The sequence below is a fragment of the Mastomys coucha genome, unplaced genomic scaffold (assembly GCF_008632895.1).
Source record: "Mastomys coucha isolate ucsf_1 unplaced genomic scaffold, UCSF_Mcou_1 pScaffold16, whole genome shotgun sequence".
NCBI classification, from domain to species: domain Eukaryota; kingdom Metazoa; phylum Chordata; class Mammalia; order Rodentia; family Muridae; genus Mastomys; species Mastomys coucha.
Genome location: NW_022196898.1, coordinates 67,075,734 through 67,098,071, shown reverse-complemented (window position 1 = coordinate 67,098,071; position 22,338 = coordinate 67,075,734). Strand labels below are relative to the sequence as shown.

The window sequence follows — 22,338 nt, the reverse complement described above, 5'->3', positions numbered from 1 at the left end:
CGATGAGGCTTTAAATCTCAAGGTTATTCAATTGTATTTTACAAAGTTCATTTAGGAAGAAACCTAGGTGCCATGGAAAAATGCTAAGTGGTTTTAAGTTTAACACAAAAATGACCTCATACCATTCATTATCCCACAATTATCTCCTCTTCACAGTGTCTTTCCCCTTGCTGGAACCTTTGATCTGCACATTTACTGACACATCCCACCAATGACAGACACCACCGAATTCCAAATCTTTCATTGCAGACTGTAAGCTGGAGTTGCCATGGCTTTTATACCACTGCAAACACATGCTCTTGCTCCTGAACAATGAAACCCATTTTTCTAGATGATAGGGATTTGGAAAAGTACAGCACTGCAATGTCACCTGGTCTCTGACCCAGCAGTGGAAAAAGAATCACACTTGTTTCAGAGTACCAGCCTTCATTCTCCAGCTTGCATATGACCCCAGGGGCATGAGCTCTTTGGAGACTGCAAGAGGGTAGGTAGGTAATGGAACACATGCCACCCATTCAAGGCAGACCAGACTGTAGCCTTCCACTGTATATTTATATTAGCAAAGAACATATTTATGTGGAGATACACCTAAGCTTGTTACTTTGATGATCAACTCACTATAATTATGTCAAGAAGTCAAGTAAATGGAAAATGGAAGTCAATGTGAAATTAATTTATACCCAATTGGATTAGAAATCTGTACTTCATCTCTATATCTTAGCACTTTTCCAAATTACAACATTTAATGCTTACAGTAACATGAAATGATATGATGGAGGGTAGAAAATATTTTCTATTTTCCTGTAATATAAGTGATGCTGGCTTATTAAAATCATAAACAAGTAAGAGTCTCAAAGCAGTCTTCAGAACTTATCCCACAGGGAAGCCACTTTAATGTAAAAAGAATTCTCATGTAAATTTTACTTTTATGTCCTATATAGTGTTCAAATAACACTGTTTGGATGCTTGGGCCAAATGGGGAATTGGGGTTACACTAGGATGATTGTTTCCTTGGGTCTAGACAGTGTCTCATAAAGTGCAGTACAGAACACGTCACATTTGTGAAGCAAGTCAGAAAATCACTATACACTTTTCTTGTATGTCAAGGACCCTTAAATCTGAGCCTTGAACCAATACAGATGATCAAGAATGGTTCAATGTTTAAGCACACAGCCTCTGGTTCTTACAGGCTCTCATGTCAACTAATCCTAAGATGTCTGAACCATGATCCTGGTTGCTGCGATCAATTGCATCTCTCTCAGCACCATCCAATTCCACTTGAGTTGTGTAAAGGCTGTTCCAAAAAACAAATGTTCTTGCAACTTTTCAATTCATCTTCTTAAAACAGAGATTGGAGGACAGTGTCTTCTATTTGGCTGTTTTGTTACCCAGGGGTAGCCGAGATAACTCAGTAGCTAAGATTGCTTACTGCCTTCTCAGGGGACCAGAGTTCAGTTCACAGTACTATGTTGAACCATTAAAACTACCTGTAACTCCAGCTTCATGGGATTCAACTCCTTCTTTGCTCTCCAAGAGTATGCATGCCTATATATGCAACACACACACACACACACACACACACACACACAAACATAGACACACACACTAAATCTAAAATGATTATTCCTCATTCAAATGAATAGAAGAAATGTAGTTAAACTGTGACCTTAAACCATTGCATTCACAGTGATTATGATGAGGATTCCAGAAATTTGAAAATCCCTTCATGTTGAACAGCAGACATCCAGTGTGAGCAACTAATAGGCTGATAGCCCCTGTGATTTTTGTAGTAGTTGATCACATTTGCCAATATAAATTTGAAGCATCCAGTTTCCCCCCAACCCCCATGGATAACAGTACTATGGCACTAATTTACTTATCTGCATAATCAGTACGAAGGAAATGATTTCAATTTAATGTAAAGATTCCTGTAGGATATTATTTATTCATTGGTGAGAAAAATTAATTAGATAAGAGTGGCTACTGCCACACTTTTCTTTTTTTTTTAAATTGAAAAAACATGCACAAAATACCAATGAACCACACAGCTCCAAACTCAGATGGGTTTATTTGTTATTTCCTATTGTCATGTGGAGAGACCAGAGGCTAAGGGACACTTTCCAAAACTTTGAGGCTGCCACAGGGATTATTGCTTCACTCAGTATGAAAAATTAAATGCTGAAAAAAATACGGTATGGGGTAGATATGTGAAGATAGCTCAGTGGGTAAATTTTTTGCCACGCAAGAATGAGGATTAGAATTTAGATCCTAGTACCCATATATAAACTCTGGTGGGTATAGAAGACTACCTGTAATCCTGCCATGTAAGAAGCAGAGACAGGGGAATCCATGGAGTAAGATGTGATAGTTAAACTGCTTGAATCAATGGGTGCTGGGTTCAGTTGAGAGACCCTGTCTCACTAAGGTGGAATTTATTTAATGTTAACCTCAGGCTTTGGCATGTACACACATGCACATACCCTTGAAAATACATGTGTACACACACACATACACAGAAATTAAATGTATTAAAGTGGCTTTAGGATTTATAGGTACCAAAAGTATCTTGTGTGTGTGTGTGTGTGTGTGTGTGTGTGTGTGTGTTTGTGTGTGTAGACACACATGCAATGCTCATATGAGCACATGTACCTCTATGGGACTATGGATTATTATCTTCATTGTGTATTTAGAGGCCACAGGTAAATTTCTAGTGAGATGGCTTGGAAGCTCTTCATCTTTTTTGAGATAGTGTCTCTTTTTGGTATCTAGGGCTCACCCATTAATCTAAGCTGGCTGTGGTCTGTGAGCCCCAGGGGATCTGGCTGTGTCTACCCCTCCACCTCTCCAGTGCTAGGATTTCAGGTACTTAACATCATTCCTAGCTTTTAAACATGGGTGCTGGTAATTGAACTCAGATCCTTAGGAGTCTCTGATAATGTAAACGATATTGTTTTTCCTCCTTTACCTTCAGTCAGGTTACATTCAGCCTTACATTTATGACTTGACTCATGCAGAAACAGACAAATGGACAAAATATGCAGAACCAAACAAGGCTAAGAAAAAGCAAAGATGAATGTGTAGCTGGTCAGGGTATACAATCAGTGTACAATCAGTGATGATTAGTGAAGCTTTTGGTACAAATCTCTGCCTGAACATGTAGCTAATTGATTTTCCATTGTAGGAGGAGAAGCAGTGGGGACTGGTGGACACAGCGACAGGAGCCTCTCCTCCTTGTTCATTCTCCTCTTAATGAAAAACGAGGAACCAGCCACAACTCAAAGAAGTTTTGTGTATCTGTGTATCATGCTAGGTTCCCCAAGCAAAGGCAAAACATCCTGGAGGACCATCTGATCAGCCATGCCACCGACACGCAGAACAAAACTCAGAGAGGGGTGATTTTCATTTCAGTAGTCTCTCCAGGGATTCATGACTGATGAATTTGCTCTCCTCAGAAAAACTACACCCTAATCTTTTAAAGATAACAGTATCTCATACTGAAATGGTCTCTATCCAGATATAAAAAGTGGTTACATTGCTGGTAGAGAGGTGGCAACCTTGTGAATCAGCAGTGATTCCTTACGTCAGCAAAGCTCGGAGGAAAAGTAGTCTATTTGGATTATAATTTATTCACGGATCAATCTAGAGGTAATTGAGCATATTACAGAGTGGAAAAGGGTTCTTGTTCCTAATAGAAGCAGGCACTGGCATCATCCAGTTTAAATTGCATAACTTTCAGGAGCATGGCATAGAGTTGGCTAATAGCACACTCTATAGAACTGTAGGGTATCAATTCTATTTTTAAATCATTCTCTCTTATCTGATTGGAAACAATCACTGCAAGAAGAGTAATTACTGTAACATCTACAGTAATAACCTGGAAGGATAAAAGAATTTCTGAGTTATGCTGTATGTTATAAACGTGAATCAGTATGAACCTCAAACAACTGACATCTGCCAACCTATCTCTTGTTTGTGCACTTATGTGTCCACATCTATGCACTGACAGAAGGAAGAATAACATATATTAAAATATATATCCTTTACAGCTATCTAATGTGGATCTTTATTTCAAATGACATATTTTACATATGCGGGGGCTACATTAGCTATCTATGGTTACACCCCCTTTGCCCCCAAATACAGTACAGAATGTCTGAACTGTCTTGATTAAAGGTTAAATAACCTCCAAATGGAATCTATATAGTAGTCATAGTGCTTAATTGTGTAAGTATCGCTCATGTTCATGAAGGGCTAACATTGAACTAAATTGTAAATCAAATATTCCCTTTTATCACTTTTACCCTACTTACTACAAGCTGTATCATACTGCTTGGAATGCTCTATAAATGTCACCAAGTGACCAAGAATTGAAGAAAAATAAAGTCAATGCATTTCTATAGAATAGGTCTTTAAATTGCATAAGGGAATTGAAATGCTTTTTGGACATCAAATATATAAATTATTTATCACTTATATATAATATGTATAAATATAAAATTTATATAATTTATATACACATATACACATATACATAAATGTTCAAAGTGCACCAGGGTGTGATGGTTGGGATCTTGGACTCTCTAATCCGGATGATTTCAGGTAAAATGGCTATTCTGGGGTTGAAATGAAGAAATCTACAGTATGTTCTGAGCCTGCTTTAATTGCTATGTGCTCAGAATGATGGGATGCAGTGTGGAAGATGGGGATGTTGAGTGTCTTTTCAGCTCTGTAATGTGTGAATTCCGGAACCTCCTTCTCAATTCGGAAAAAACGACTGTTGACTCAGATTTGCCTGTTGTTTTCATATCTTCTTTATTGTGGTTTAGATTGAGAAACACACCCCCTGGGAACCTGCAGGACACCCCAGCCCAGGAAGCACAAGTCTTCACTTCTCTTCCAGTTCATTCCCCTAATCTCGCCCACAGCTCTTCAGCAGACGAGCTGCTCTGGCATCTCTCCCCTCCTTGCCCCTACCCCCAGAAGATCACACAGATCTTCCCCTCCAACCTTTCTTCCTCCCACTGATTACTTTCTCCTAGTCCCCAATTCCAGCAGTTATCCCCTGGGAACCTGCATGACACTATAGCCAGGGACAAAATGACATTTTACAGAATGGGGAAACACTTTTACCAATTACATATCTGATAGATAGTTAATATGTAAAATATATAAAGACCTCAAAAAGTATTCAACAAGAAAACAAATAATCTAATTAAAATATGTGTTATAGATCTAAACAAGATTCTCAAAACCCAGATGGCCTACAAACACTTAAAGTATTGTTCAACATCCTTAGTTTTCAAGGAAATACAAATTAAAAATATTTCAAAATTTCATCTTATACCCATCAGAATGGCTAAGATCAGTATCAACAGTTAAGGCTAGTGAGGTTGTGGAGCAAGGAGAAAACTCATTCATTGCTGTTGGGATTGTCAAATTGTACAGCCACTATGAAAATCAGTCTGGTAGTTCCTCATAATGGTTATTAATTTCCCTCAAGATCCAGCTATACCACTCTTGAGCATACACCCAACAGAGGCTTTCTTCTCCTTAAAAGACACTTACTCAGCTATATTCACTGATGCTTTCGTCATAACAGCTAGAAACAGAAAACAACTTAGATGTCTCTCATCAGATGAATGGATAAAGAAAATATGATACACTTACACAGTGGAACTTTATTCCGCCACAGAAAAGAAACTATGAAGTTCACAGGTAAATAGACAGTACTACACACACACACACACACACACACACACACACACACACACACACGTGTGTGTGTGTGCGTATGTATATGTACATCTATATGTATATGTATGCACACACATATAAAAGTCCTATGTTAGGGAGCCAAGTCCTAGAAAGACAATATATGGTATGTACTCAACATATTCATATGTATTCATATATATGTGTGGAAATTAGCTATTAAATTAATGATAAACAAGCTACAATCTATTGAATCACAGAGGTTAGAGACAGAGTAAGGGACTAGAGGAACAGGTAGATCTCCCAAGGAAAGGGAACTAGAAAGAATAGTTATAGAGTAATGGGGGCATGGGGTGGGAAGATCCACTGGGGAATGGGAACGAAAGGGAGACAAATGATGGAATAAAGGGAGAGATAGCTAAAAATCAAGGACCATATAAAGGATAGTATAGAAACCTAATGCAGAAGAAATATATATATGTGTGTGTATATATATATATACACACACACATATATACATATACATATATACATATACATATATATATGTAAAGGTGATCTAAATGAAATTGATGAGTAAGTCAAAGACAGAGGTGTACCTGAACATCTCGTTACCAAATGAAGCTTCCAGTACCAGGAATGTATTATATCTAACTGAATTGTTGGTCAAAGAGTTCCTACGAGAATGCCCATACAACTCAACACATTGCAAAGACTGTAGTTTGTTCTTGATAGTAAGACTCTAATAAGGATAATACCTATACAACTGGTTGAGCATGGGGAAGTCAATCTGGTGCCTACATAGAACCTTCACCCCTATGTACTATTGTCTTCGGTACAGAAAGTATAGCATATGCTACCAAAGGAGACATGTAAAAACAAAGCTACAAATCCTTCCTTCTACAATAGTGCCCTATCTGCTAGATATGCTAGGTCAATGGGGGCACAGAGTTTTTGAGAGTAACCACCTAAGAGTCTGATTTGACTTAAGCCCCTTTACAGTAGCTGGATCCCATACCTTATACTGCTTGGGTGACCAAGAACCTGAGACTAGATAGTTCAGAGACCTAGGGGTAAAACAAATACTTTCTGTGCTACCAAGAGAATGTAGCAATAAAGTACCTACTAAAAGCATTTTGCTATACTCACAAATGAGTGCCTCGCTCAGACATTACCAGAGAAGCTTCCTTCTGCATCAGATGGGAGCAAATAGAGAGACCACAGCCAGACAAATATACAGAGTGGGAGACTTTAGAACACTCATCTCTAAGAGGATTATCTCCTTTGAATCCATCCCCTCAGGGCTCAGAGGAGGTAGAAAGAGTAAGAGTCACAGGGGATGGGGGACATTAAGGAACAAGGCATCGACAGGGCTGGCACTCATACGGACTCACAGTGACAGGGCCAACATGTACAGGGCCTGTACAGGTATGCACCATATAGAGTTTTAGAGCTTCGAGAAGTGGACCCATGCCCCAAACCAGAAGCTATCTCCAGTTATTAACCACTTGCAATTGATAATTTAGTTCCTCCAAGGGAGGAGTCTCACTGTGGAAACTCTTAAGGGTAGGCCTTATGCCCAACAGTAGATGGTTAGCAAACCTAATTCAATGGAGTCTTCCTTGTCTCATAATATCATTTCAGAGCTTTAAAAATGGTGATAGATAATGTCATAGTGTATTATATTATGTAGTTTCTCTCTCTCTCTCTCTCTCTTTCTCTCTCTCTCTCTTTCTCTCTCTCCCCTCCAGGTCTTTTTTGAGTATATCTTATGGGTTTCAGTTCTGTGTCTTTATGTGATTGTTCAGTATGTGAATAAGAACGGCTCTGCATCTGTATCTGTTTCTTGTGCCTTTCCTTTGGCTCGTTCCCTTCTGCTTGCTTGTCCTGTCCAATGCTGATGTATTTGTTTGTGTTTAATCTTATGTTTTATTTTACTGTTATCCCTTAGAAGACTATTTGTTTTCTAGTGAGAGACAGAAAGGGAGTGGATCCAGATGGCAGGGGATGCAGGGAGGGACCAGGAGTACAGAAGGACCGGAAACTAAATCAGGACATAGTATAGGAGAGAAGAAATCCATTTTCAATAAAAGAAAAAGTATTTCATGGACTATACACTTTCAATGTAGTATTTATTACAGCATTAATACAAAGGTTTAGAAATTCTCATCATCCACAGGATCAATTGACATGTAGTGCTTAAACTGATACAACATGAAATAATTTAGTAATTGCTTCAGAATTGGACAGTGAATAACAGTGAGAAGACAGAAGAACATCTATATGCTATGTATTTTGTAGAATAATAGTAAAAATTGGCAAACTAGAATTTGGCAAGCAATACTGAAGCATAGTACTTTTGGTAAAGAAATGTGTATCTATCTATCTATATAATATATGTATATATGATGTATATGTATATAATATCTGAGTGAGTCAAAAGCAATTATGGCCTGTATTTCATGGTTAAGGTTGGAGAGCCAACACTCATGAAGTATTTAGGGTACTGATTTACAAGAAAACTTTGCAAGACAGTCATAATTTTGCACTCTTTAGCTATTTGACTATAGTTTATTACCAAGCTATCCTACAATGACTTTTCTCTCTCAATAGCATGAGAATGGTAATCTCTGCTCACAATGTTAGAGTAGGTGTTAAAGAATAAAGGTTGTAATACTCACAACTGCTCAGTTAATGCTGCAGGTCTTTGCTGCTGGTGCTGTGAATGCTACCCATTTTACATCCCTATCACCGTAATTCATATATATATATATATATATATGTATATATACACACATATATGTATGTATATATATATACATGTATGTATACATATATGTATATATGTATGTATGTATACATACATATATGTGTGTATATATACATATATATACATATATATATATATATATATATATATATAATCACTAGTCCATGCCAATCTGGCTTTGTAGTTTAAAGTCAGTCTTCATAATATCTAAGAAATTCTCCTCCCTATGTTAAGGTTCCCTCGTGGTACACAGTGAAGTTAACAAGTCTTTTAAGACTCATACCTCCTACATTGTCTCATCACTTTTAGCCATGTTTCCATCTTCCTTCCTTGAGATCTCAGAGAGAAAAGTAATGATCTAGTATTTATGAGTTACTGAATATTGTAAATAGATTGAACAGGCCAAACATTTTCCAGGCATCCCAAATTCTTTTAGATCGAAACAAATGATATACACATTTTATTTAAGATTAGAAATTACATGAAACGAGTAATGTTACCATCAAAACAACTGTAATTCATGAATCTTAAAGAGTGTCAAACACTTGAAATATATATACATATATACATATATATGTATCTATATATATTACATACACACATATGTATATATATGACAGTCTGTGACCTTAAAGAACCTATAGATCATAATAATTGCAATGCCCAGTGGCAAGGGCTACCACACAGGTGATGCAGGCTGTTATATGAGAGATAACATTGTGTACCTAGTTCAGGCCAAGGGGTCAGTGTGGACTCCCTCCCCTCTGCTCGGATGCTGTTTCACTGTTTTGAAAGTGAAAGAATGCCAAGAAAGAATGCCAGGGCTGAGGCCACCCACCTGTGGTGTGAAGCACTGACTGACTGCAGCTCCTGAGATCAAGACTGACAATCAGCTCACTTCTGTCGGAACTGCATTTGAAGTCCTCGCTTGCTAAACAGACTGCCAGCATCCCTTCGTCCCTTTGTCCGGTCTCAGGTTTATGTTAAAAGCTTGAATGTTGTGCTTTCATTTTTGCTGTCTGCTATATAAACTCATTTCCCCTCAAGTAAAGTACACCTTGATACATCTTCTTGGTGTCGGTCTCTCCTTGCTCCCCACCCACTTATTTTCACAGGTCCAGTTCATCTCCAGTCCAGGGCAATCCACTACCGTGTAGGATCCTTGACGGAACACTACAGGTCAGTGATTGTCTGAATGAGGTGACACCTAACCTGAGTTCTCTGGATAAAGTTAGGTTAACTGGGCAAGCTGTGCCAATAAAGGTGTGAGGGTCAAGAATAAGGATGTCAATCTTCCAAGTGAAAGAAACACTGGAGGGACAGAGGTAACAGTGTGGGAGAGATGCCATGGAACCAGCAGAATGCTCACCTATTAGAGATAGCATCAACACAGAGCAATAACTCTAGTGTTAAAGAATACCATTTAGAGCTAATTACAGCAACTTTGGTTTTTGTTATTACAGTGTGGGTGCAGGTCCTGAGGCCACAATAAAGAATAGGAGAAGATTCTTTTTGGAAGCCTCTCAGAGCATTGTGAAGAAGTCTGACTCAACTGACTCATCTCCAAAGGAACTGGGAATGGTGGAATTTTAATATTGAAATAGCATTTAGATGGCTCTTATCAGGTTTCCTACTGCTTACTGTAATAATCAGCACATCTTCAGGTCAAGGTTTGGGAAATGCAGCTCTCATTTAGAAGAGACCAAATCCAGAGAGAAAGGTTAAAGACAGTATGTGGAGAATTGCCAGGAATACTCAAGAAGGAGAATAGAGAAGGGAGGAGAGAGAGGACAGGGTGAGGGGAGGAGATAGACAACAGTATTAAGAGAGATCAGAACTCCTGTGGTCAGCGATTAAAGAGATCCTGTGGGCAACAGAGCTGATGCTCTTTTGTGAGAGGCATGCATGGTTCTGATCTTCACTACACACTTACACATCCTTATGAGAAATCTGGGGAAAACAATCAAGGAAGTGAGTCCCATGTTTTGACTGGCATATAGTTATGAGTATAGAGATCAAGAGAAAGTAAGCATTGAGAGGATCTGACTTCCATCACAGCAGGAATAAACAGAGAATGCATTTTTTGGAGCTTTTGTAGCAACCGCGAAAGGACAAAACTGGGTGAACTTACTTGGCCCATGGGTTATAAGAATACTTTTAAGGAGAAGTTGGCTAAATGCAGGTAGAGATGCTGAAGTGGTCTGACAGTTGATCTGATGGGCAACTGACCATAGCTAGAGTTGAAGAAAGGCTTTTAACTGAAGGAAGTCCTTACACTGAAAAATTTCAGGAGCATACAGTGCTGGAGAAGGAGGGCACTACAGGGATAGAGTGGCATTAGATCTATGGCATGTGCCTGTGACCCTGGCATTCAACAGGCAGATAGATGCATGGATTTGAGGTCAATCTGTGCTACACTGTGAGTTTTAGGCCAACAAGAAATACATAGCAAAGTCTTGTCTCAAAAACATAGACAATGAAAAAGAGGCATGAAGTGAAGGAAATGAAGAATGAATTTAGTCCTAATTTGCTAAGATACATTGAGTGGCAGGGGTACTGTGGAGAAAATCTGGGTTATTTATGAAGGACTCTGAATTATGTGTAAGCTGGCTTGGATTTCACTCATTAGGAAGTATGAAAGCACCTAATGTTTGAAAATTGTGACCAGATGGTGTAGTCACAGGAAGAAAGGTAGATCATAGTATCCTGACTATGGCAGAGAAAATAGTCCAGAAGATTAGAGATGGGATTTTTGCTTGTAGCAGGACAGTAAGCTAGATAATCCATAAAACTATTAGTATTAATATTTAAGATTTTAAATTAGGAAATAAAAAGTAGTCCTGCAGCAACATGTTGAATTTTGTGTTTGATATCCATGGGCCAAGGGATGTCTAGATGGTGCAGTAAGACATTACCTATGAATATGTCTTGAGGGTGTTTCTAGAAAGATGAGCATGTGAATTGATGGGTGTAGGGCACCATTCTCTAGTGTGGCTGGCATCGTTCAATTTGTTCAGCATTAAAAAGAACCTAAGGGCAGAGGAAAGACCAAAGATACTATCTTATAAAGCTGAAACATTCATCTTCTGCCTTTGGACATCAAAATTCATGTTTTCTAGCCTTTATCTGGGACCCACTTCAAGTTCTGTTCAAGTTCATCTTCAGTTCCTTTGCAAAGTGTGGAGAGGAGTGGGTCTTCATCAGGAACATAGAATGAATATATTTGCCTTCAAATATTTGAGGACAAGGATGAGGTTCAGGCATCCTAAATCACTCATTCTACTTCTCTTCATTAAATGACAGAATCAGGAACTCTATCCCTGGTCTGTGCTGTGGGTACTTCACATTACTGTGCCCCTCACCCACAGTGCCTTGCATGAGCTATTCAATATATTATTTTTGATATGAAAAGGTACACTCCATCTGGAATACTTCTCAAGAAATCCATGTTCTTTGTGTTTTTATTCTCTCATTTCAAAAATTGTGAAGGGAAATGTTTCACCCAGTAGAAACCATTAGACAAATGCTGAACACACATGAAGCCAAATATCTGGATTAGTTCAGTCCTGTTTATGACTGGCCTCAAGTTTAATGAGCTCAAGTTAATACAGGTGAAAGGCCACAGTGTTACATGCAGCAGTTAATGAAATACCATAGAGCTGCTGAGAAAATGATTAGCAGCCAAATGTGAATTTAATATACTTCAGCTTCAAGAAGCAGTGCCTGTGGGAGGCATCTTGCTGGGGCAGGCAACGTGGCAGATTGGAGGTAGCATGTAGCTCAGCTTTCAGAGGTGGGGTCTGACAAAGCCCAGCCAGCCATCAGCTAATTTTGTGACCCATGGAAGGATGGCAACTCCCTCTGAGGCTGAGTGCCCTTATGTGTAAGATAAGGGGGTTGGGCTAGCTGGTCTGCAATGCTCCAGTGAGCTATCATTCTGTTTTCAAATTTACAACTAGAGATCCTTGGGGTTTACTCCCAGTTGGTATCATATAGCTTTTTATAGAAACACTGAAGTATGTAATAAAGTGTAATTCCATACCATCTTTTCAACTGTAGAACATTTTAAATCTCTACCAGTTATAAGACAAAGATGCTTTGGAGAACTTCCAAACTCCCAAGGTTGGATGATGTTATAAACAAGTTTAGTCTTTATAGGTAAAAGGTACATAAAAAACACTATACATATATGTATTCATTGCATCATTTAGTGCAGGTTCCAAATAGATAACTGATATAAATAAAACATTTTTTAAAAAACATTCAAAGAAATTATAAGTGATATGAACTGGAAAATGAAGATAACTATTATTATACCTAAAATTATCTGTAAGAAGTTTGTTGCCTAGTTACAAACTCATGTAAGATCCATTGTATAGGAATAAATCAGACTGATGTTACAAGTGGATATAAATGGTAACAGTCATACAATGGACAAGAACTGAAAATTATTTATGCATATATGTATAAGTGTGTGTGTTTGTGTGTATTGCTTTCTGGTTGCATGTGGTAGTTACTGAAAATTCAGGCAACAAAAGACAGTAGCCTTTTCTATTAGTCATCCAATGTGCAAAACAAGCACTGATCTTAGGGAGCAGACATTATAACCTAAGGACCTGTGCAAGTGGCTTGTCCTTTATGAGCCTGTTTTCAGCTGTGTCACAAAACCTATTAGCTCCACACAATTGTTTGAAATATGAAAAACATTAATAGATTATTAAAATACAGCTTTTTACTATTTTCAAAACTATAAAACAGCATAGAACTGAATATATTATTGCTATATTGAGCATAAACCTGATTGATGCTCAACACAGTAATATGAAGATGAAGTGAGTTTTTTTGAATTATAAAAATGTCACAAATATTAACTACACACAAAGAAGGCATTACTAAACAGTCCTTCTTCATCCATAGGAGGACTGGATGAAATAATTTGTGTTTGAAATCCACCTTCAAAATGCTACGGCTTTCAGGGCTACACGTTGCAAATAATGTCAAGGGCAAAAACCAAGGAGGAAAAATGGAACAAAAATTGCTTCACACAATGGAACGGAAGCAAAGAAAAACAGGAAAAAATGAGGTGATGAAGAAATTGGCTCTGCTATAAAAACAAACAAAAAGGCACATAGGATCCAGGTTGCATTTGGAACAGTGGATTAATCAGTTTTTCCCATAGCTACTCAATGGTGATGCCTAGCATCATCCTCTTTGGAAACACTTGGGTGACTGCTTTAAGCCTTTTTGCCTGAAAAGGTGGCACAGGCTACAAGGTATTGCATTTTAATGTAACCTAAAACTTTACTTGGAGTTAGGGTTCAGTTTATATTTAGAATTGGTTTTGGTTTTGAAAGTCAATATTTAGGGTCTCCATGATGAAAAGAAAAATTATACTATAAGAGGAAAACATAAGTAAGTAGAAATTATCTGTTTTGTTTTGTTTTAAATAGAGGGAAAGCTGTGTTTCATGATAACTAATGCCACGCTAAAAAGAACCATTTAACAAAGGGAAATATCCTTTATATATTTGATAAACTTCTGCATGTAGATAAAGAGACGTGAAAACTATTCACAAGACAGAATCCACCTCAGACCTGATCCTAACCAAGGTGACGAGTCGGGGTCTTCCCAAGTTCTTTGTGCTATTGACACAAGCCAACACTAAAAGGTTTTTTTTGTGTGTGTTTTAGGAAAAGACATTGAAGGTGAAATTACCTATGTCTGGCAGAAGGGCTTCATGAATACTTACCACGTACTTTTTTTTTTTTCTAGCAAATTTTAGGCAGTACATGGTAAAGAACTAATAGACAGCAAAGCAGCTCAAAGTTTTTAGCCAAAACAAACCTTTTGTTTCCCCATAAGTTGCTTTGGATAGAGTATTTTGTCATAGGAAAAGAAATTAAATCAAAAGGATGTATGACTTAATACAATTTTCAATGATAGATGCTTATCTGATAATTTGTTTAAGGTTAAACCAATCCTCCTTCCTCTGCTGTATGCAAAAGGCAAAGCTCATCATTCCGATCATCAATTATGCTATATCTACACCAGAGAGACAGAATATGTCTGGAGAATCCAAGTGCTGCCCCTCTCTATTTGAAGTAACTATGTGGATACTCAGTCCTGTTCAGTAAACTACCAATGTTAATCCACAGCTTTCCTTTTGTTTTTAAAGGATTTATTAATTTTTTAATCATAACCACAAGTGTTTTACCTGCATGTATAAGCACCATGCATACGGCCTGGTGCCCACAAAGGCCAGAAGAAGGTATTAGATCTCTTGGGACTAGAGGTACAGATGGTCGTGAATTGCCATGTGGGTCGTGGCCCTGAACCCAGGTCCCTTTAACAGCAGCAAGTGCTCTTAACAACTGGGCAATCTCTCCAACCTTAGCTACTACTGCTGTCTTACTCTACAAATGACACATAACTCTTCTACATTTTATCAGTCTCCTTGCCTTCACATTTACCCTTGTGTCTTCTGCTGCCAGTGGGAATACCCTGGTACTGTAAAAGGCTCTGTCTAAGGACTCTGTCTCTCTATGTCTTGGGACTGTATCTCCAATATTTCACTTCATTTGAAGAACTTGTTTCCTTCAGTTTTGTCCATGAAGATCCCCATTATTTACTTACATACACACTTAGATCTTTCTTAAATAAACAACAAACCCCCCAAAAAACAAACAAAACCCAACAACACCGAAATATAAAATCAAAACATATACAAAAAGCATAATAAAGTAACTCCGGCTATCATTTATCCATATCCCTTTGAATTCTTTCAGGTGTTGCTCACAGTTTCTTTCCATACATTCTCCCTTCCATTTACTTCTTGGCCTGCTTTGTTTAGGAATCTCTTCTACACCCCAAGCCTCTGACAACAGTTTGCAGATGAATCTTGAAGATATGTTTTGTGCTAACCTGGCTTGTTTTTTCTTCACCTAACTTTAATCTTTCATCATCAATCATTCAGGACAGGAGCTTCTTTTCTCCTGTCTCTTCTGAATATGTCCTTTGCAGAGCAATCTTTTTCTTTGCGATATATAAATAATAGAATCCCTGAAGCTCAGCCCTTACATCACCAAGCTCTTCCCAGGTCATTCACTCTTAATATTCACCTTTAAAAGTTTTTATGCTCATATCACTCAAAATTTGGTCCTGTCCTTGATAATGAACAGACTCATATATTCAGTGACCTAATTCTCTTAAATTGCTTAAATATTGAAAGCCAGTCCCACACCTAAGGCATTTTGATCATATTCCTACCTCACTGTTGTTCTTCCTCTGGTCTGTCCCACCTAGCTGAGAATGCAATAGCTTTACTTGAATATTACAAGTCAAGTAAAGTATTTAGGATTATTCTGAATTCTGAGCTCCATTGTTTCAACCTAGATAATTTCTAGATCATTTTCTCTAGATCAGACCCTTCAGCAAATCTAGGATTCACACCAAACATCCACATCACATCTTGCTACTTTACTACCTTTGCTGATATGGCTTTCATTTTAGGCACAATTATCACTTTCCTGGGTACACCAGTAGCCTCCTAAACAATCTACCTACTGTCTGTTTGATTTTCTGTATTGAATTTTTCATGTAGTGGCCAGAGTATCATCTTAAATATGTGTTATTACATGTATGTCCATCTGAAAGCCTCTAGTGATGCCAGCCTACCTATAATAGATTCTGAAAGTATCACAATTGGTAGCTTTTCCATTTCGTGGAGAACTCTCTAATTTTAGTACCTAGTATAGTATAATATGGTATAGTATAGATATAGTATCAAACATATAGTACATGCATATATTGTATAGTATATTGTGTATGTAGGCATGTATGTATATATCTATATATGTATGTATGCATATCTTACCTATTTCTACTTTGTTCATATACTCTAGTCATACCTTAGGGCCTACACATTTCCTGATCTTTTTGTATGGACTTGCATCTTGGCCTAACAGCATCCTCCTCAGGTTTTAGGCCTCTGATAAGGTATAATCTATCAGGATCAGAGGTGAGGAGGATACAACATCTGTCCCAACACAGGACCAGCAGGACCCAGGCACCCAGGAATTCCGCCTGACCAGTGGCACTGGTTCCTTCCTGTCTGTGCCAGTGCCCTGAGCAGACTTTGAGTGTTAACTCCACAGCCAGTCCCACAACATCCAGAAGAAGTTCCACTCCCAGGTACTCTAATACACCCAGGAGCACAGGATCCTGGAATCCCAGGATCCCAGGATCCCAGGAACTTGGTCACAGCAGGATCTCAGTGTCCAACAGGCAGATTGACTCCTAGAAGCTCTGACACACCAAGGATCTCAGAATTACAGGATCCTGGAATCACAGGATCACAGAGACAGCTGAACTCTGAAGAGTTCTGTCAACCAGATTCACAGGCAGGACAGGCTGCAGTAAGATATAGCAAGGAAGGGCAGGTAGCTCTAGAGATAATCAGCTGGCGGAAGGCAAGCATAAAAAAATAAGCAACAGAAACCAAGGTTACTTGGTATCATTAGAAGCAAATTCTCCCACCATAGCAAGTCCTAGATACACCATGACACTGGAAAAGCAAGATTCATATTTAAAATCACTTCTCACCATGGTGAAAGAAGATGTTAAGAAGGACATAAATAACTCCCTTAAAGAAATACAGGAGAGCACAGGTAAACAGCTAGAGGCCCTTAAAGAAGAAACACAAAAATCCCTTAAAGAATTGCAGGAAAACACAATCAAACAGGTGAAGGAAATGAACAAAATCATCCAAGATCTAAAAATGGAAATAGAAACAATAAAGAAATCACAAAGGGAGACAACTCTAGAGTTAGAAAACCTAGAAAGAGAGGAGGAATCATAGATGCAAGCATCACCAACAGAATAAAAGAGATAGAAGAGAGAATCTCAGGGGCAGAAGACACCATAGAAAACATTGACACAATAGTCAAAGAAAATTCAAAAGGCAAAAAGCTCCTTACCCAAAACATCCAAGAAATCTAGGATGCAATGAGAAGACCAAACCTAAGGATAATAGGTATAGAAGAGAGTGAAGACTCCCAAGGTAATGGGACAGTAAATATCTTCAAGAAAATTACAGAAGAAAACTTCCCTAACCTAAAGAAAGAGATGCTCATGAACATACAAGAAGCGTACAAAACTCCAAATAGACTGGACCAGAAAAGAAATTTCTCCTGTCACATAATAATAAAAACACCAAATGCACTAAACAAAGAAAGAATTTTAAAAGCAGTAAGGGAAAAAGGTCAAGTAACTTATAAAGGCAGGCCTATTAGAATTACACCAAACTTCTCACCAGAGACTATGAAAGCTAGAAGATCCTGGGCAGATGTCATACAGACCTTAAGAGAATACAACTGTCAGACCAGGTTACTATACCCAGCAAAACTCTCAATTACCATAGACAGAGAAACCAAGATATTCCATGACAAAGCCAAATTTATACATAAATTTCCATAAATACAGCCCTACAAAGGATAATACATGGAAAATATCAATACAAGGAGGGAAACTATACCCTAGAAAAACCAAGAAAGTAATCTTTCAACAAAACCAAAAGAAGATATCCACACAAACATAATTCCACCTCTAGTAACAAAAATAACAGGAAATAACAATCACTTTTCCTTAGTATCTCTTAACATCAATGGACTCAATTCTCCCCAAGAGACAGACTAACAGACTGGATATGTAAACAGGACCCAGCATTTTGCTGCATACAGAAATGCACCTCAGTGACAAAGAGAGACACTACCTCAGAGTAAAAGGTTGGAAAACAATTTTCCAAGCAAATGGTCCCAAGAAATAAGCTGAAGTAGCCATTCTAATATCAAATAAAATCAACTTTCATCCAAAAGTTATCAAAAAAGATAAGGAAGGACACTTCATACTGGTCAAAGGAAAAATCTACCAAGATGAACTCTCAATTCTGAACACCTATGCTCCAAATGCAAGGGCATCTACATCCATAAAAGAAACTTTACTAAAGCTCAAAGCACACATTGCATCCCACACAATAATACTGGGAGACTTTAACACCCCACTCTCATCAATGGACAGATCATGGAAACAGAAACTAAATAGAGACAGAGACACAGTGAAAGTAACTGAAGTTATGAACCAAATGAATCTAACATGTATTTATTAAACATTTCATTCTAATAACGCAGTTTGATCATTCAACTTTAAGATTGTAAAACAAAACTTCTAAAATTGGAAGATTTATTTAGATAAGTGAGTCAGTTTTGACCTGGTAACCTTTAAAATTTTATGGAAATATTTATTATTACAGTCATGCTACTGAGGCATGCACTGATCTCTTCTATTTGAGATGTTTGCTTAAGTCCTTACAATCTTTTACTTTGATTACTCCCAGGGCAATGCAGTCTTTTATTTCTGGGAGCACCTAGTTTCAGCAGACATTTCCTCTGTAAGGAAACTGGTTTATCTTATTTTTAGTTATGCTATCTTGAGATTCACTGCCACACCCACTCATCTACTCCAGTAAAGTCTGCAGTATCAGGATTGAAACCCTGATCATGGACCAGAGGCATTATGACTTCAAAGGGAGTTTGTGCCTCCTGGGTATTCAGTCAGTCATTGGCATCTTCTAACTCAGGCGTGTTCCAGATTAGTCTTTCCAATCGTCATCACGCCTTCTTATTCAGGCATAAAGGTACCCCAATAAATGATTCATAAATGGCTAAAACTTAAGATGGGGCGTTGTTCCCTGGCCAGCACAGTGTTCCAATATATCTTAATTTATTACCAAGCTGCCTTAAGCTTGGAATTTCTCACAAGAAAGCTGCCTTATCAGACAGGGTGTTCTCAGATTAGCAACAGAGGTCAGGCACTATCGCTTACTGTAAACATAGAATTCTCTGGGCAGTCCCACAGAAGGCAGAACTGTTTTACATACTAAAGAGTAATTGAAGGGCTTCCCTCACTTAAGGGCATTCTCAGAAACTGCTAGATTGGGATTTCCTGGTGCTTGTCTCCAACAGACCCAGAGAATTAGTTTGGGAATACCAAGATAGCCCCAGTGGGAAGGGCACTACTGCTCTTCCGCTTTGCAACTGTATGCCTGATCTTACTGACCTTGATGTGACCATTACTTGCCTATGTGACTTCTGTCTTGCTGCTTGATCTTACTCAGCTTGATGTGGCCCTCACCTGCCTACATGACTTTTTTCATTCGCCCTGTTTTCTGTATACTGTATAAGCCTCATTTTCACTTTGTGCACAGACTCAGACTTAGACTTAGACTTAGACTTATACATTAAGATTCGAGACAGAGCATTTGAGGTTTGAGCTTCATGCAGTCCATAGCCCCCTGGACCCAGAGCACTCGGGCCCGGGGGGCGGGGGTGTGCAGCACCTGTCCAGAAGAAGTGGCTGCTTTAGACCCAGTGTGTTTCAGGTGGCCTCAGATGTACCTCAAATGCTGAGCTGCCAGATTTTTCATTTCTCTTTGTAATGACTGTAAAAGCCTGATGCCATTTTTAAGAAATACACTTAGACTCAGCACTTCCTTGTGTCGACTCTGGTTTGTTACTCGCTGAATTTTTCTCCCACCTGACCAGAACTCCCATTCCGCAGAACAAGAGGTCCCCCGCAGTGAACCCAGCTGTGGCAATTCACTTTAGAAAAAAAAAAAAAACAATTCTATTATTTTGGGCCAAATTTGGAGCAAGATTTATTAAATAAAAATACCGATCAATTAAAAAAAGACATCATAAGACAGCCATGATATGTTTTGCTCATGCCTAAAAATCTACCACATGGCCAAAATATCCAATTTGCTTTCCTCTTTGCAATAAGCCAGAACTCAAACAAACTGCTGAAGTTTACAAGACTGTGGTTCAGTCAGGAGTAAACTTGAAAATGAAGCTGTCTGAAATGGAGCTAACCAGCAGCTATCTTCTACCTGCATATCTGTCTTCTCACTCAGAGACCATAAGCTGATCTCTCAATATAGGTCAAAACACATTTTTACATTATCTGAATAGTTGGCTATAATGGTTTGAAGCATTCTACCCAATCCTAACATTTGTTTTTCAAACAATATAAAATCACCTTTAAAAATTTCATCATTATTCTCTATCTTCCATCAATACAAGACATTTGGACACTTGTATACTTAGTTTTCTGTAATACAAATGTCAGTGGTTTGCTTGTGTCTGTGTGTGCACATGTGTGTCTACTCATGATCTCTATAAACGATGAATTCACTGATAAGAAACCATGTTTATTTCCCCAAACCATATAGTACTATTTCATTTACCCACTGACTTAATCTATAATTATTAGAATCACATTTAAATAAAAATGTTATTTTATATCTAAAAAAAGATGGAAATTGGAGGATAAGAAAACTGCAAACCAGTTGAAAATAAATGCTTCCATTCCAATTATAAAAAAAAAAAATGGTATAATCTATCAGAGAGGTGTCTTATGGCAACTCAGCCTGAAGTTGGCCTTCCAAATCACATTCTTCACCTCTCAAATTTATAATACATTCTCTACTTGCTTTTGCATATATATATGAAATGTATATGAGAAATATATATGTTTATATTTACATATATATTTGATGAAGTATAAGCTACTAGAATAGCATGATCATCAACTCTGCTTGCTAACATTTCTCAGAGACCTTCAATAATGTTTGGCCCATTAAACATTCTGAACTGGAACAAATGCATGGGATGGTGCCAGCATATTTATAACCACTATAGTATCTGAACCTGACTTGGCTTTCAGTTTTAGTTTAGTTAGTTAGATGTTTGACTTGGCCATACTTTGACTTTTTAAGAATTCAGTTTTTCTCATTTATAAAATGGAGAAATGATAAAGTATAATTTATATAAAGTATATGAAAGGAAAGCAACATTTCAATACACTGAAGGTTTCCATAGATTTTACCCTCAATATCATTGTCATTGTAGACCTATAAATATACTTTTCTATTGTTAACTTTGTGCGTTACATGCATAAACAATGAAAATGCCTGAGTTTACTTATTTAATATATGTGCTTTCAATTATTTTTCTGTGTATCTAATTTTACTAGAATAACCATTCTTCCTTCACTACCAAACCACTTCAAAGAGACGTCAATGGAATAATGTATTTTATATGATAAAGAAATACTTATTTTTTAATTCAGACTGCATACATTTTCTAAAGTGAAGGTTGTTCATGCAGTTATCCAGTTTTGTGCTTTACATACTGAAATAAGTAAAGTTAAGAAAACTATGATTTGACAGTTGAAGAATAAGCATGAATGTTTTTTTAAGAGTAGAAGCAAGACCAGTCTGTAGTCCACAGTCAATGTTATCTTTGCAGGACTGGGACAGTGCTCAGATCTGAGCCTATTCCCGTGCTTCTCCAGGAACATCTGGCAGCCTGTCACTTCACAGGCAACAACATCTTCTCTAAACAGCAGAGACTCGAATTCATCAGGGATTCCTCTGGTACAGTATATGCTTAACTTAAGTACCTGCTTTCCTGTGATTTCCATAGATTACCATATTCATGACATTGTGGAGGGAAAGCATTCTCACTCTTTACCCAGAACACGAAGAAGAAATTAAAACATTGGCAGGCACTTTGTCTCCAGTTTGTTGGACAAGTAAGAAAAGGACTTTCCACCCATTAATGTAAATGAAATTCTGTCAACTTAGAGCATTTAAACAAAGATGACAGCAGCCTGTCTATTAATAAACACTTGACAGGCTAACAATTACGAGAGATGGCTGTTTTTCTTGCAATAAATGTAAGTCCATGGGTGCCTTTAAAGAATCTCCTTAAAATACATTTGTATCTCTCCCAAACTTTTAT

General features: G+C 37.8%; 1 protein-coding gene across 1 annotated transcript in view; it reads right to left on the bottom strand.

Moving 5' to 3' along the window:
* Dpyd (dihydropyrimidine dehydrogenase) overlaps positions 1 to 22,338 on the bottom strand; it is an 835,953-nt gene that overhangs the window by 20,154 nt on the left and 793,461 nt on the right. The gene's annotated exons all lie outside the window — the stretch shown is intronic.